Genomic DNA, 16,154 nt, shown 5'->3' on the forward strand with positions numbered 1-16,154 from the left:
GAGCCAGAATTCAGAGATAACTCCCTTAATGTATTTGATGGCAATCCTACAATAGCTGTATCATCATAAGGTGTCTCCTTGAACATACTGCCACTGCTCTTATCAACATTCCTGGAGGGAAAAAGAACTCTGTACAATAAGCATGCTAGAATTTGGACTTTCACTGAAAACTCAAACAAATCCCCAGTTTCGTAGCACGCTACGAAACCACGCAAACAGGTAGCGCTGCGAAACTGCTAAAAAGAATTCTGGCGCTGCGAAACTGCTCTGACTTTAAGCCAAGCTAAAAAAAATTTACTACAGCATTTTCAGTGATAACAGTGGCTCCACTAGGGATAGTGTGCCCCTGTGGTACACTAAGAACATGCAGCTCCAGTGCCTTACCCATTTGTAACAAACAGAAATTCGCTTGACAAGCCTGACTGTAGGAGAGAGAAACTAATGCTACTGAAAAATAAATGCTCAGCCAACCTTGAGCTTATTTGCAATTTACCTACCTACCTATCCTAACCATTTAAACTTTCCTCAGCTCAATCAATATGAAACTTCCAATGCAGCCAGTCATTTGCTTTATCTGACATTTGACTTCTTTGCCTGTCCCGAAGTTCAGCGCCAATGTGATAGTGAGATGACAGCTGCCACTGAAAATGTCTTTGATCTTCATAGGTAAGCTGAAACACTGGAGAATAAAACTCTTCCATGTAATCAGCTATAGGATCCCAGAACACATGATCAGCTTGTCCTTCCTTGAAACTTTCCAGCTGTGCAAACTGATCTTCAATCACAGTGTTCAGTTCCTCAATCATGAAAGAGAATGGAAGCAGCATAGTCTCCTTGCGCTCTGTCACAGGAAACTTTTGAGAATAATAATCATGATGATGAAAATTGTATGCCTGAATCTGTCCTTCTAAACCTTCAATTTCTTTCTCAATATCTTTGGCAATTTCATCAAAAAAATTCATTTTATCCTCTGACTTACAGTCAAAAGATTCCAGATATGAGGACAGGGACAAAGAAAAAGATTCATTTGTTTCTTCTTTATTATGATCATCATTCCACTGTTTAAAACCTTCAACTGAAGGAGATTTTACTTCCACCTCTGGCCTATCTATCCATTCCTCCAAGAACAAAAGCCAAAAGTCTGGCAATGACTTAATGGACTTGGCAGGCAAGCATTCAACCCACTGTTTGCATTTCCCTTGAAAAGAATCATAAAATAACCTTATGCAAACATCCTCATGTTTAATTCTAAGAAGCTGTGCAAAATGACAAAAATCTGAGATATGCTCCAACGTTAAACTCAAGTCTTCACCGTTAAATTTTGGACCATTCTTTAGAAAATAAACATCCTTGGGAAAATGGTTTGGGAAACCATGAAGTCCTGAGAAATCTATGCATGCATACCTTGAACAAAGAAGGGCAGCTTCTGGGTCTTTCATAACTCCAGTGGAATCACCATGAATATATAACTTTGAATTCTTCAACAATGGAGTCGCCAAGGTAGTTTTGCAGCCTTGAAAATCATTTGAACTCCTGCTACCTTCAGAAATCCAATCTTAAGCTCCCGGCAGACGCACCAAAATGTTATCACAAAACCAGTACTAGGGACTGCAACCAAGCAAGGTCTCATGTAACTGTTTCAAACCATACTTTAGATTAGGAATTAGCCTTCCTAATCAGAGAGGGCTCTCTCATGACTCTTGACAAAATCCTTCAAACACTAGAGGGCTAACTCTTCACACCTTTATAAAAATATAGCTGGCTGGACATACATCAAATTAGTCTTCATTGGGCTATGGAGTCTCTCACAGTTAATAAACCAAATCACAGTCATCTCATAGAAGCCAAGGCTCTTTGCATCATCAAAGGTTCAAACATAATTTACCTAAATCAAAGCCTGCTGAACATACAGGAAGTCAGAGCATTAAAAAATGAATTCTGAGTGATGTTCAAACATGCTTCACCAAAACCCACAGCCTGTCAAGCACACAGGAAGTCAGAGCATATAATATGAATTCTGAGGGATTGTACCATAACAAGGCTGTAAAAAGAACATTAAGAAACTAAAACCACCATCACATTTGAACAAAGAGATGCATTGAGAATCTTGGGAAGAAAAAACTCTGTTTGCTATTACTGTAACAGTCCTTTCATAAGCTCTATAAAACTCTGTTTTTGTATATACAGTCCAACCCCTATTACATTCTAATTTTCACCATATATAGGAATACATTTCCTCCCTCTAGAATGAGTTCGAATCTCCTATTAACTACTCCTACATGCCTTTAACTAACTGCATTAATTACATACATGCTAAACTATAATTACATAAAGTCCTAATCAAACTAAAACAATAATTCTTTTCTCCTCGTAGACTTGATGCTTTCTTGAATGCTTTGACAGCTGTCCTCCTTCAATTAATCTGATATGGCTGAGCTACAGGTGCAATGGATGCTGATTTAGGATGCTTAAGAGCGCTGATGGCTCATTAATTGACCAGAAGAGATGCTCCTATCTTAACGATCTCTGTCTCCCAACATTCTCCTAAAATATAGCAGCCTGCTCCCAAATCTTTTAATAACCCCAAGTATGGAATGATGCCAGGTTTCTGATGTGCTGTAGGTGGTATTTGATAGACAGCTGTTCCTTTTCCACAACTCCCGCTCACCGTGTCAAACTAGCTGCTCACAGTATCACACTAGCTGCCCTGCGCTTTAAATCATCACCTACAGCAGTTTCGTAGCGCGCTACGAAACTGCTGTGTGATTTAAAGAAAACACACTCTTCTTCTCTGGTTTTCTAAATAATTGTCAGTGTTCATAGCTTAAGTACTTGATTGTTTAGAAAAGGTTTGCTTGCAATAAATATTTCTCCTGAGGAAAAACTTGTCTCCTCTGTTAAAAGACTTTTAGAACCTCCCACAATATTCATGTAAGGTAATTTACTACGTACTAGACCGTCCACAGCAAGGTGAATAATAATATCTTGATCCTTCTGTTGGTATAGAACAAAGCCCTTGCATATGAGTCCAATTCCCATAAGAACTGCTGGAACATTCTTAAAAAGTGCGCGTTGATCTCTTGAAGCATCTATTATAGATGGCTGTGTCCCTTCTCAAAAATTCCATTCTCTAATGTCAAATATAGATGGAAAGAGACTGTTGGAAAATTTCAACATTGAATGCTTAGACTGCCAATGAAGTAATTGCACGAGGTTCAGGCTTTTCAAGGTAAATTTTGAGCTCCATAGCATAGGTCAGAACAGCTAGTGGAGCTGTGTCAACATCCTCTATTCCGCTTCATCTGACCATCACAAGGCAGGGTAACTTTAAATGCCTTTTTACATTAATGAACTAAGAAAGACGACCAGTTGCATGTATCTCCATAAGACTGTTAAATTCTTCATCCGGGAGGTTACGTAGGCAAACTTTATGCTTACAACTTTCAACCAAATCTGCAATTTTCTTCATAAACCCAATGACTTGCAGAAACAATTCCAATGGCATCGCTTTAATAATAGTATCCAAAGGGAGCATATGCTGTTAGATAACATAACCCCACAAAGAGACTATCCCCACATCCTATGATTCACTTCAATCACAAATGAGATATTCTAGATTGAGGCAGCGCATGTTATAGTACTCAAAAGGCTCGGCAAAATATCCTTTAAAGCAATCTCGTGAATAAGACAACAAATTGCTGAAGTTCACACTGAAGTTCAGTACTTTTGCATCTCCATTTGAAGTAGCATCTCCATCTTTGCATGTTAATACTTTCCTAACTGCATTTGTGAGGTCTGTCACGTGACTATCATTGCAACCTATCTCAAGTAAAACTGTCTCTAGTTAAAGAGATATTCAATGTTAGGCCCGGAAGGACTCACAGCTCCAACAATTTGATGAGCCATCATTTCCAATGGTACAGGGCCCAGGTAATTTTTATTCGAATTCTTGTCTGTTGATGCAATGAACACAGGGACTCCAGATATAACTGGCTCTGTTGAATCCTCTTCAAAATAGAAATCAACGTAGGCCTTTTAATCATATTCCTTCTCTTTCACTTCTAGATAAGATAAAGCAATATCTTCAGCTTCCTGTCCAGAAACCCTGTAAGCAACGCCTCGACTGATGTGACCATCGTGAGGCTCGAGTGTAACAGTCCTGCCGGGATTGGCAGGGGTTCCTCTATGGTCTGTGCTCCCTTGATGGAAAAGACGACGGTAGCCTTTGATGAAACCAACTCGTTGTTTGTCATAGTGGAAACCCGCCTTTCATATTATGGAACCGTAACCAAACACCGACAGAACCATCTTCTCCGCCTTGCCGTCGACCTCCCTCAATTCTACAGCCTCCAGGGGATGCCATTCAATCTTTCACAGATGCCATTCACTAGTGCACTCGTCTTTTAATCGACATCAATCAATATCCTTCCAGCTTTTGCGCCACATCTCTATCCCAGTGTCACTAACCATGGCGGCCTTGTAGCATATAAAACTACTCGACACTTGGCATTAATCACCGCATTTGAAAAGAGCACTTTCATGTCTTCAATATGTGCATTAATAATGAACCGACGTGCATTAAGGAGGTGTTGTGTATCCCAGTCTAAGAAAAACGTGATCCCCTGCAGAAATAAACACAACGCTGCCTATTTGTAACGTTGGCTGTAATTTCATATATTCCGCAAGCAGTATAGAACCTACAGGAGCAGAACGACCAATATGAAGAAGAACGTTTAATACAGCATTGGATGCGTTGGATTTGTCATGCCTCAACTCCCATAATAGCTTCGGAAACAAATTGATAACTAAAGAAACAACATGCTTTTCACAAAACTGCTTTGAGTCTGCTAGCAGCATCTGACCCTCTAATGAATTCTCCATGAATTAAAGAACTCTTTTAGTAGGAAGACAATTAATAACAACCCAATTTGTAACCTTCTTAATGCGGCATGAACAGGTAACCACAGCTCAAGCTACGTATCTGGTTCTTTAAGTCGATCCAATAATGCTTAAGCAGCCAATAAATGTTCTAAAATAACTGTCAACTTTGTCACCAAAGCAATAATATCTGGTTGCAAATGTTTTGAAGCCTTATCTAAAACAAAAGCAATTTTCTGAGTTGTGACCTCTGTCTCGGTTCTGGACCACCGTGGGGAACTACACCATCGAATACCTTGAGAGAATCTACAATCAATCCTAATAGCTCTTCAGATTGCTCTGGCGATTTTATCTCACATCTTGACAAAACTCACATGAATGATTTCCAACCTTTTGAAGTAGCTTTTTCATCTCCTACAGCACGGCTGAGTTTGACATTCGTTGAATATTTGCCTGTGCTGTCTTCTGTAGAAATCAGTGTTGAAATTGTTGCTCCAAAGATTTTGAACGGGAGTTCCAAACACTTGGGTTGTACAGCAATCACTTTTACATCTTCTCCACAAGTTTTCGCCAAAACAGAAGACATGTTATACTCCTGATAGGTAATGAGGACACTGCTGCCACACAAGAAAACAATATTGAAGAACAAGGAATACAAAATAGTATTAACACTGGAATTGTCCAAATACTGGCATTGGGTAGAGCGATGGAGAGAGGGTGTATAAAAAGGTGGCCAAAGTTGCAAAATGGAGCACAGCTGACTAGCCAGAGAGGCCAGCACGCGCTTCTATTCCTTTCCGCTCAACACCTTTTGCCCTTTTTGGTAACCCTTTATTAATCACAAACACCTGAATGGTTTCAAAGACTTAAGGTGTTCTTGTTATATAGGAGTAAAGTGGGGGATATAAGAATTTTTGTGCGCAGAGGAATAGACACAAAGTGCAAGAAAAAGCAATAAGGGCTATCAGGTCCTTCGCATGAATTGCCCAAGCAACTGCATTGAATTGGTTGTAGACTTGCAGGTCTCTCCACATCATTATCATCATCTTTCACAATCACCCATGAGCCAGAATTCAGAGATAACTCCCTTAATGTATTTGATGGCAATCCTACAATAGCTGTATCATCATAAGGTGTCTCCTTGAACATACTGCCACTGCTCTTATCAACATTCCTGGAGGGAAGAAGAACTCTGTACAATAAGCATGCTAGAATTTGGACTTTCACTGAAAACTCAAACAAATCCCCAGTTTCGTAGCACGCTACGAAACCACGCAAACAGGTAGCGCTGCGAAATTGCTAAAAAGAATTCTGGCGCTGCGAAACTGCTCTGACTTTAAGCCAAGCTAAAAAAAATTTACTACAGCATTTTCAGTGATAACAGAAGGGTTTTCAAGGTCTCCTCATCTAAGTTACTCATCTTTTCTCTCTTCAGATTGTATTGGAATCTTTCAAGTAAATCCTCCAAGTTTTCATCTTCTTTTTGTACCATTTTAAATACTTCATCCTTGTGGTTGGTAGGCATACAATAATCCAGGTATCTATCCAAGAATGTTTGTTTCATATCATTCCAAGTCCTAATGGATTGAGTGAGTAATCCCATGAACCATTTCAAAGCAGCTCCTTTCAATGTTGAAGGAAACAATTTGAGTTTTTGAGAGTCTTCCAGATAATCATAGGTTCGACACACGACCTCAAACTCAAATAGAAATGTTTCAGGATCTTCATTTCTTAACCCATGAAAGTTTGGGAGGATAGATGGTGAAATATTTTTCATTGTTGCTCGAGAATCCTCATCGACTATAGGACATCCAAATGAGTTATCTCCATCTCTATTTCCCCCATTGTTACCTCTACCTCCTCCATTATTTCCTCCTCCTCCTCCTCTACCTCTACCTCTACCAAATCCGTTAACTCCCTCTTCTGTCATGGTAGTTTTCTCAGAGATTTCAGAGTCCTCTGGTTCTTCTACTAATGGCGATCGAGGAGGAATTTCTCCCTCTTCTTCCTTAGGTGACTCTACTTCTTCAATTACAATGTGTCACCTTGTAGAAGAAAAGAAAGAATCTTTTCCTAATTCAGATTCAATGGATGGTGAGGAAGAGTCTCCTAACTCAACTACTGTCTCTTGAATTCCAGGAATCCTAGGGCTAGGAGTGTAGGTTGGAGATGATGGAGGTGTCTCTTGTCTATTCCTTGAGGTAGAAGGAGTTGTAAAAATCAAACTCTTGGCTCTAGCTAAAAACCTTCCCCTAGAATCTCTTGCTCTATGCATGTCATTTTTATTTTTCTTCAAGGCGGGCTAAAAATTCTCTTTTTGATCTTCCAGGTCACTCTAGGTGCAAGAAGAGAGCATACTCAAGAAACTATTAAACCAATAACTTTCTCTTTTCTGATCCTCGAGATCACACTAAGTGCAAGAGGAGAGCATACTTTGAGAGGTTATCAATTTTCCTTCCTTGAAATTTTGTTGTTTTTTTTTTTTTAAGAAATTGGATACCTAATTTCACTTCCCCAGCAACGGCGCCAAAATGTTTGGTCAATTTAGTGTGTTCTAAATTGCTATTTAAAATGTCAATCCGGGATTCGTAAACTGACGAAGTGAAGTGTACTATATGTACTAGATAACCATTTCCTTAGTCTTTTGTCGTTTTTGAGTTTTCTAGTTTGTTTTTGGATTTATCTTTTCCTAATGTGTGATGGCGAAAATGAGAGTTAAGTGTGGATGGTGATGGTGATTTCTACAGTGATTTCCCCAAACTTAAAAGTGATCAAAGAGAAAGCTTTAAAACAACTGTAATGAAATCAATTATTAAGAGGAAGTAAATGTATCAAACAGTGAACTAATGACAATGGCCCAGTATCCTTGCTGCTGAATGAAAAGAAAACAAAAACTGAACTTAAAGCAACTCAAACTAAAAACAAAGCAACTAATTCACACTACTTCAACTCTTCAGATCCTTTACCCTTCAGCTCAATCTACCTTGTGGGAAGCAATCATGAAGAAGTCAAGTAATATGATATCTAAATGGCAAGAAATTAAATTGCATAAAAGAAACTAATCACACTACTTCAACTCTTCAGATCCTTTACCCTTCAGCTCAATCTACCTTATGGGAAGCAATCATGAATAAGTCTAAGCAATATGATAACTAAGTGGCAAGAAATTAAACTGCATAAAGGAAACTAATCACACTACTTCAACTCTTCAGATCCTTTACCCTTCAGCTCAATCTACCTTGTGGGAAGCAATCATGAACAAGTTTAAGCAATATGATAACTAAATCACACTACAATAAGTAATATTCTGATTCCTTAATAATAGAGTCACTTGACTATAGAAAGAAACCATAAACAAATGAGTAGTATGATGTCTAAGTAGCAGAAAAAGAAATAAGCAAATCACAACTTGAAAAAGGACAGTGCTGAAATTAAACTTCAGAAAATGGAAATTAGCAGGAAGGACAAGATGATCTCATATGTCAATAGTTATCAAAAATATGAAAATTTGCCCGGGCTGCCTAAGAAAACCTACAGAAAAACATTGATCAGCTGACCGCTATAAAAAAACAGAAGTGAAAATGTAAACAGCAGCGAATTAAAAGCATCAAAACAGCATGTTATATACAAGCTAGTAATTATAAAAACAGAAACATAATAAAATCAAATGACAACTATATAGGGCTTTAGTGCACAGGGGCCCTCTGCCACCTCAGCCAGTCAACGAACAGTCACAAGAACGAGCTCAAGAGAGTAGTCTTCTCATGTATTAAAGCAGCAGCAACATATATAAAACAGAGAACAGTGGGGTGACAATAGAAAACAATTCAAAAATTACATTCCAAAAGCTTCTTTACAGCGTTCATCAAAGGGTTATTTATAATGAAAAAGTGCTGAACTGACTAATTGAATCCTATGCTATTAACTACGTTGCCAAAGACACGTAGATCTCCTCAGCCGAGATCTAGCGTAACTATCATCATGCCTATTAAATCTTCGGAGTGGTAGCTGTTGGATTCAGGTTACGGGGATGATCTCCAGGTGTGCCGATGTCTCCGTGGGCTGAGGACTGGGCCACGTAAACTCTCACGTGCTCCAAACAGAGACGTGCCACCGCTAAATACCTTGGTTGGATTTTCCTTTGACCCTTGTTGATCGTGGCCTTCTATGGATGATTTGGCAGATTTGAAGGGACACGTTCCATGTACCTGTCACCTGTAGCTTGCCCATGTGGCTCGTTTCTTCATAGGACACCTGTAGCATAGCTTTTAACAAAATAGTTGTGGAATCTTGTGCTGGCTGCGGAAACCTGTGCTGCAGCTGCCTGAACAAAAATCTAAACCAAACAACAGTCATAAGCATAGTTAGAAAACCATGTCAGAAGCTCTTTTTAGACTATAATGCAATGATTTAACAGCTTGATGGATGAAGTAAGTGGGGAAAAGAAGGCTGAGAGGGTGTATAGGAAGATGCAGGTTTGAGGCTCAACACTACCCATGGGGTACGCTCACATACAAGAAGCTCCCTTTCGGCCTAAAAAATGTTGGGGCTACATTTAAGCGGGATATGTCCTATGCATTTCATGATATTCGCAACATTGTCCAACCTTACTTGGATGACCTTCCTGCCCATTCTCATAAGCGACAAGATCACCCAAACCACCTTCAGCAGATTTTTCTACACTACAGGCACTACAACATCTGGTTAAATCCACACAAATGTGTTTTCTGCATGGAATCAGGACGACTCCTCGGCTTCATCGTTTCCAAGGACAGGATTTGCTTGGATCCGCTAAAAGTGGAGGCCATTGTAAATTTACCCCCTCCATGTTCACTGCGCCGACTCCAGAGCCTCCAGGTAAAGGCCATCTTCACTGCACCGTCTCCAGAGCCTCCAGGTAAAGGCCAACTTTATTCGTCGTTGTATACCCAACTACACCGTGCTAGCTACATGATTTACCCGGTTGCTCAAACAAGGAACATCCTTTGCATGGGATGAGATAGCCCAAAAATATTTTGATGATCTTAAGGTTGTCCTCATAAATGCTCCTCTATTGCATCCATCGAATTATTATCGAGATTACTTCCTTTACCTAGTCCCAGCCCCTAGCACCATAGCTATGGTGTTGGTTCAAGACGACGATGAAGGCGCTAAACACGTTATCTACTACCTGAGTCGGAATCTCCTCGACACTGAAACGCATTATGCACATGTCGAGAAGTTGGCTTTGGTCGATGTCTAGGTTATTCAACGTTTTCGGCATTATATTCTCATACGAATGACTATAGTGATTTCTAAATGCAGCCCTATGACCTACATCCTGACTCGTCAGTTTCTGGGGGGCAAGTATTCTAAATGGATCGTTATCTTGTAATAATTCGGTTTGGTCTTCACTATGGCCAAATCTAAGAAGTCACTTGTTTTCGCATAATTAATCTGTTCCCTTCCCTCCAAAGCTCTCCTTGCTAGTGCAGATGAACAACTCCCAAATGAGACCCTTTTCCTAATTAGCACCTTTGATCCATGGTACAGTGATATCATCATGTATCTCCAAACCTCCATGTTTTGGTTTGCATTGACCAAAGATGATCATCGAAGGATTCGACATCATTCTCAACCCCACCGCATTATTGGTGATACTTTATACCGTGTCAGTGTCGATTATGTTCTTCGTTGATGCCTCACAATTGAGGAAGCTGAAAGAGTTCTCAATGATTACCATTCCGAGGCATGTGGTGGTCATATGTCTGGTTATGCTACAGCTCAGAAAATCCTTCGCGCTAGTTATTTCTGGTCGTCCATCTTCAAAGACTGCATTCTTACTGTTCACAAGTGTCACGAATGCCAAATCTACCTACACAATATGCACGCCCTACCCGCTCACCTACACCCCATCATTACCGTTGGTCCCTTTGCTAAATGGGGCATCGATTATATGACATGTAACCCTCGTTTGGCTAGGGGGAATGGCTACATTATCATTGTTATGGATTACTTCACCAAATGGGCCGAAGCGATGCCTACATACTCGGCAGATGGTAATATGGCAGTTCAATTCCTTTTTAACCATGTTATTTCCAGGTTCGGCGTACCCCAAGCCATTGTCACAGATCATGGCTCCCATTTCAGAGATTACATGATGTCAGAACTGACATCTGCATTGGGCTTGCACCATGATGGCTTGATCCCCATATTACCCTCAGGCCAACGGCCAAGTTGAAGTTGTGAACAAAGTTTTGGTCTCCATCCTTTAGTGTACTATTGGGATGCACAAGTCAAATTGGCATCTCATGCTTTTTTCAGCTTTGTGGGCCTACCGAAATTCAACCAAAGACACCACTGGTTTCACACCATTCCAGCTGGTCTATGGTCTGGAAGCAACATTACCAATCGAATGTGAGATTCCTTCACTTAAGTTAGCTGTTGAACTCCTCCCTAAAACATCACCTCAAGAGGAACGCCTCTTATATTTGGAATGACTAGACAAGACTCGCCATCTCGCTGCCTTGGTCATCGAAGCACAAAAGAAACAGGTCAAATCCCATTTCGACCAGTCGGTCTCCCCTCGCACTTTCTCTTAGGGTGATTTGGTCCTGCTATACAACCAAGCTAATGATAAGCTGGGGGCAGGTAAGTTCAAACCTATGTGGCACGGGCCCTATATTGTAAAACATGTTTTGCATAAAGGAGCCTATGAACTTATTGATTATGAAGGAAATCCTCTCGATAAGCCCCGAAATGGGTTGTACCTGAAAAAGTACTATTCTTAGGTCATCTTGCATGGTTACTTATGTACATTAGTGTGTGATTCATTTCTATACAGTGTGGTTTTGTGTGAAAGTTTTCAAACAGCCTTCCTGTTTATTATGCTTTTCGTGCTTTACAGATGTCTACATCTCCTCACGTACGTTTCACCGATGGTGCTTGCCAAAGTGCCCAGAACCTATCATCCGTGGCATGGGCTATCTACAACCCTAAAGGTGAGTTGATTAACCTTCAAGGTATCTACCTAGGTCGTACAACCAACAACATTGTTGAATACAGTGCAATCATCGAACTGTTATCAAAAGCCATCGCTCTAGGCATCAGAGAATTGGTTGTCAACCTAAATTCACAGCTTGTCGTCCTTCAACTCAATGGGCAATATTCCATCAGGAACCCTCAAATATTATGAATGTATCTCCATATCCATTTGTTAGAAAGACATTTGTGAAACATGTAAAAGATAAGACAAACCATTTATACCATAATAGATAGGAAAATATAACATGTATACATATGTGAGAATGTTTGATACATCAAAACCCCAAAAAATAATATGTATGTCCACAATAACATCGGCAACTTGCAGGCCTCGTACATTCATGGCACGCAGGCCTAAAAAAATATGTAAGTATTGGACCTAAGAACCACCCAGCATGGTGATCATGATAGCATGAGACAGCTCGTACTACGCGACTCAACAATCAGCGGGTCTGATCTAAGACTCCCATTGTGTGCCTCTGGTCCCACCGAGGCATGTCTCCTATCCGAGCATACTCAAGGATGCCATGAGTCAACCCATCGAGGTTCCTCGCAATCTCCTCCTCGTTATCGCTCCCTTCTTGATAAGGGGCGACAACATCAATAGGACAGGGATAGCACCTGGCTATCGGGGACATCCCGGCTGGCCGCTCTGGTCCAACATTTACATACACAAGAGAAATTTTATAAGCATGCATATACTAAAAACAATTAAAAAACATCAAAATAAAAATTTGGTTTAGTTTTTACCTTCGTCATCGAAGTCCTCCCCATCTAGCAAGGGCATATCTCGATCTCCACGAAAATTAGTGCCGTTGTACGGCCAGTCCTCCACGACAATTTTTTGTCATCGTAGCCATGAAAAGAGTGTTGGTCGGTAGGATATCTGCTGACCCCAGTGATCTTGGGCATTAAATGACTCCAGCGGGCCATCCGCAGATCATGTGGAGCAGGAGGATCAACCTCAGTCAACTAATACTGGAACAGTGGCACTCGTTCCAGGAAAAAGGTCACAAGTACTTATCCGAAGTGAAATTGCTTCAGATTTCCGACCTTCGCTTTGGACAATTGGCACTTGATATTCATCTTCATGGCCTCTCCCTAGTTGAAGATCGTAGGAGTTGTGTAGTCAATAGAGTAAAGTAACTTCGACTTATTAGTCTCATGTTCCGCCTGGGACCCCGCCACTCTATTGATGGTCAGCAGAAGCACCCTTAGTGTCAAATCCCACACACTAGAAATCTCAATATTCCCGCTTTTGGATTTCAAGGCCTCAGGACGATGGGCAACAAGCAGGGAAGATATGCTTTCCTCGACTGGACGTGACCCATACAAATTAATTAGCTCACCTCTGCGAGACAGCCCAGTGATGAAGTAAATATCTGAAGTTTTCAACTCCAGCTTCTAGTCCCCATTGACAAAAATCTCACGATTGATGTCCCAAAGGCTTATCAAATACCGAAGAAATTCGGGCTGGGCCCACATCCCTAGTGTAAGGAAAAAATTTAGGATCCCTCAAGCCCTCAAAGCCTCTAGGCAATTTGGATCATTCATTGCCTGGGTGTCCACATCCTTGTATTCTCTTTCCTTCGAATCCACCATTTTCGGTGATTTCTCTCCTGCAAAAGCCATTTATTTGAGTTAATCATCAATTTTGGTACATAAAAATCAAATTTTAATGGTCAGTTCTTGAGAAAACTTGTTTTTACCCTATCCACAGCACCGATGTGCCTATTTTAGAAATAGTCGCATCGGTCGGTGCGGATGGCCGTGCAAATAACCCTCGGTCGGAACGATCCCATGCCTGGAAATCGCGTTGACCGAGGGAAAAAAAATTTCTAAAAAAAACATGCCTAAAAATCCGAAAAAAATGGTTAAAAGCATAAATAAATAGCATGAAAATGGAGCTCAAGGCTTCGGTTCTTACCTGGAACTGATGGCTCATCGATTGGCCTCCCGGGTCTCCCGCAATTTGCTCCAGAAAAAACTAGGGAAAAAGTGGGTAAAAGTCTTCATTGTAAAGGTAAAATGGTAAATGGTAAAAATATATTTACTTTTCCCCTATTTATTCATTTTTTCGTGAAAAATATTAGGTCTTTTAAAAAAATTTACTTATTTTGCCTCAAGGACTCGATAATACGCTTTGCCTTGCTTGTGCAGTGACAGGAGATGGATGTTCGACGATAGCGATGAGTCATATTTAAGCTCTTTTCTCAACTCATTAAACCCATATGAAAAGATCGTCGAGTATTTTTTCCTTTTTGAATTGTTAAAGAGAATAAAAATGGGGGGTCCGCTTTCAGCTCTTTTCCAACCCTTTAAAAACAAAAATGTGATTGAGCCGTTGTCGTTTCAAACTCGGTAACAGATGTGAAATGTCGTGTGCCTAGTATAAGTTTACCCCTTTTTCGGGCTGGGAGGCACTATTTACGAAAAAGGTACTCCTTGATTGAAATTGTCAAGCGGTTCTCTCAATTATTGTTTTCTACCTTTTCGGGCTTGAGAGACACAAATTTACGAAAAGGGACCATGTGGAGTTTTCTTTTACGTGTCTTTTTCAAACTCTCTAAACATGAAAAAGATACCAAGTTACACCTTTGTCAGACTCGGTAAACTATTAAACGACATCAGATTCATCACCATGACGAACACGAGCTTCTCCTTCCTTGGGCTAGTCAAACTTACTAGGTCGGATTCATTCGAAGGATGAACTTACAGTGCAAGCACATGCTATCCCCTTCAAGCTTGCGATAAAAAATAATTGGGGTACTCGCCAAAAATGGTGGGAGGAAAATTTGGAAATCTATCGAGTTGTGTCGGCAGCTCACTCTTGAACATGATACTCTTTGCTTCATGTCGGGTTGGGACATCCTCCTTTACATCATTTACCTTCCTGGGTTTGGGCCGTTCATTTTTGCCTTCCATCTGATCTCTGTTGTGTCTCCATGACCACCGATCCTATGGATCCAAAAGCTTCTAAACTTCCAGTTGTGTCGCCAATATGTTCAAGAGTTATCCTTCTACAGTTACACTTACCTTTGTTTCTTTGTATCATCCAAAATCATTTTGCATCCTCTCGTCTCACTTCGATGATGTGGGATTCATTATGGCCCTCCTTCAACATGGTCACTTTCTGTCGACATCATCTCATTATCCGGGAAGTTGATCAAGAGACTCCCTTCTAGTACCTTAGAGCTTGCATGCCTTAATGGCAAGTTCTTCGAACTCGATGACAAGTTCACATCATTGGCTTTCTATTGAGTGATTTCACGGGTGTTTGACTTCAATTCCTGTATTGACATTCCATGAATTGTGCTTATCGTACCTTGAGGGCCATTATCATTATTGGTGCTTTCTCTCGCACTTGTTAACAGTTTACATCATTAACTGGTAATCAAGCGACTTTCTAGCATGTTCGACGTCAACACATCTATTCGCATGCTAGGATATGTACTTTGATCGGGTCATGTTGGAGCGCAAGACCTTGGACTCAGATCATGAAAGTCTAGGTTGCGAAGTGGTGTGACATGGTTATGATGATATGCATGTCTCTATTAGATGGTTGGTTGCGACCAGACCATGTGTTATCGTATGTGATCCTTCTCATTATTGGATGGTTACGACCATACCTTGGTTTCGTTATGATCCTCTTTGACGGATGGTTGCGCCCATACTTGGATCCATTTACATGATCATTCTCTGGATGGCTACGTCCATGCCATGATTCATGTATCATTTGACAAAGATCTCAGTTTATTTATATGTATCTGTACTTTCTTGCAGGTTTTCCAATGGTAGATCGGTTCCCCGCACTGATTTATAAATCATTTCATCCCTCACTCTGATTTTTCCTTCACGCTTTAGGGGGCATCTGTTACACAGAATTTTGTCACTGTCCCTATACTCCCCATTCCTTGATCCTGGAGGACCTCCACAATGAACCCCGCATGTTTTGCCCTCATGAAGAAACTCCCATTATGTCCCTCTTCATGAACAGATCATTTCCCTTTTGCACCATTCCCCTGAAACTTCTATTTTGCCCAATTTACAAGACTGGAGCTAATGTCCTTTATCTCCCCCTTGCTGATGTTCAGAGATTAGCACTATTCCCCGTGCTGATTGATGCGACTGAGCTGTGTTCCAGACACACCGATCCTATTATGGAAAGCTTTTTAAATTAGAGTTGAAACTTCCATCTCTAGAAGCTCCATAACGGAAGTCTGGTGAATGGTTTGGCCGGATGGGGTCGAGGA

General features: G+C 40.6%; 1 pseudogene; it reads right to left on the reverse strand.

Moving 5' to 3' along the window:
* Window positions 1–3,592: 3,592 nt before the first annotated feature.
* Window positions 3,593–4,308, reverse strand: LOC149228201 (gamma-glutamylcyclotransferase 2-3 pseudogene; annotated as a pseudogene).
* Window positions 4,309–16,154: the final 11,846 nt, after the last annotated feature.

This window comes from Pinus tabuliformis, chromosome J (assembly GCF_031772625.1).
Source record: "Pinus tabuliformis cultivar Carrire ecotype Pingquan chromosome J, CPIR1, whole genome shotgun sequence".
NCBI classification, from domain to species: domain Eukaryota; kingdom Viridiplantae; phylum Streptophyta; class Pinopsida; order Pinales; family Pinaceae; genus Pinus; species Pinus tabuliformis.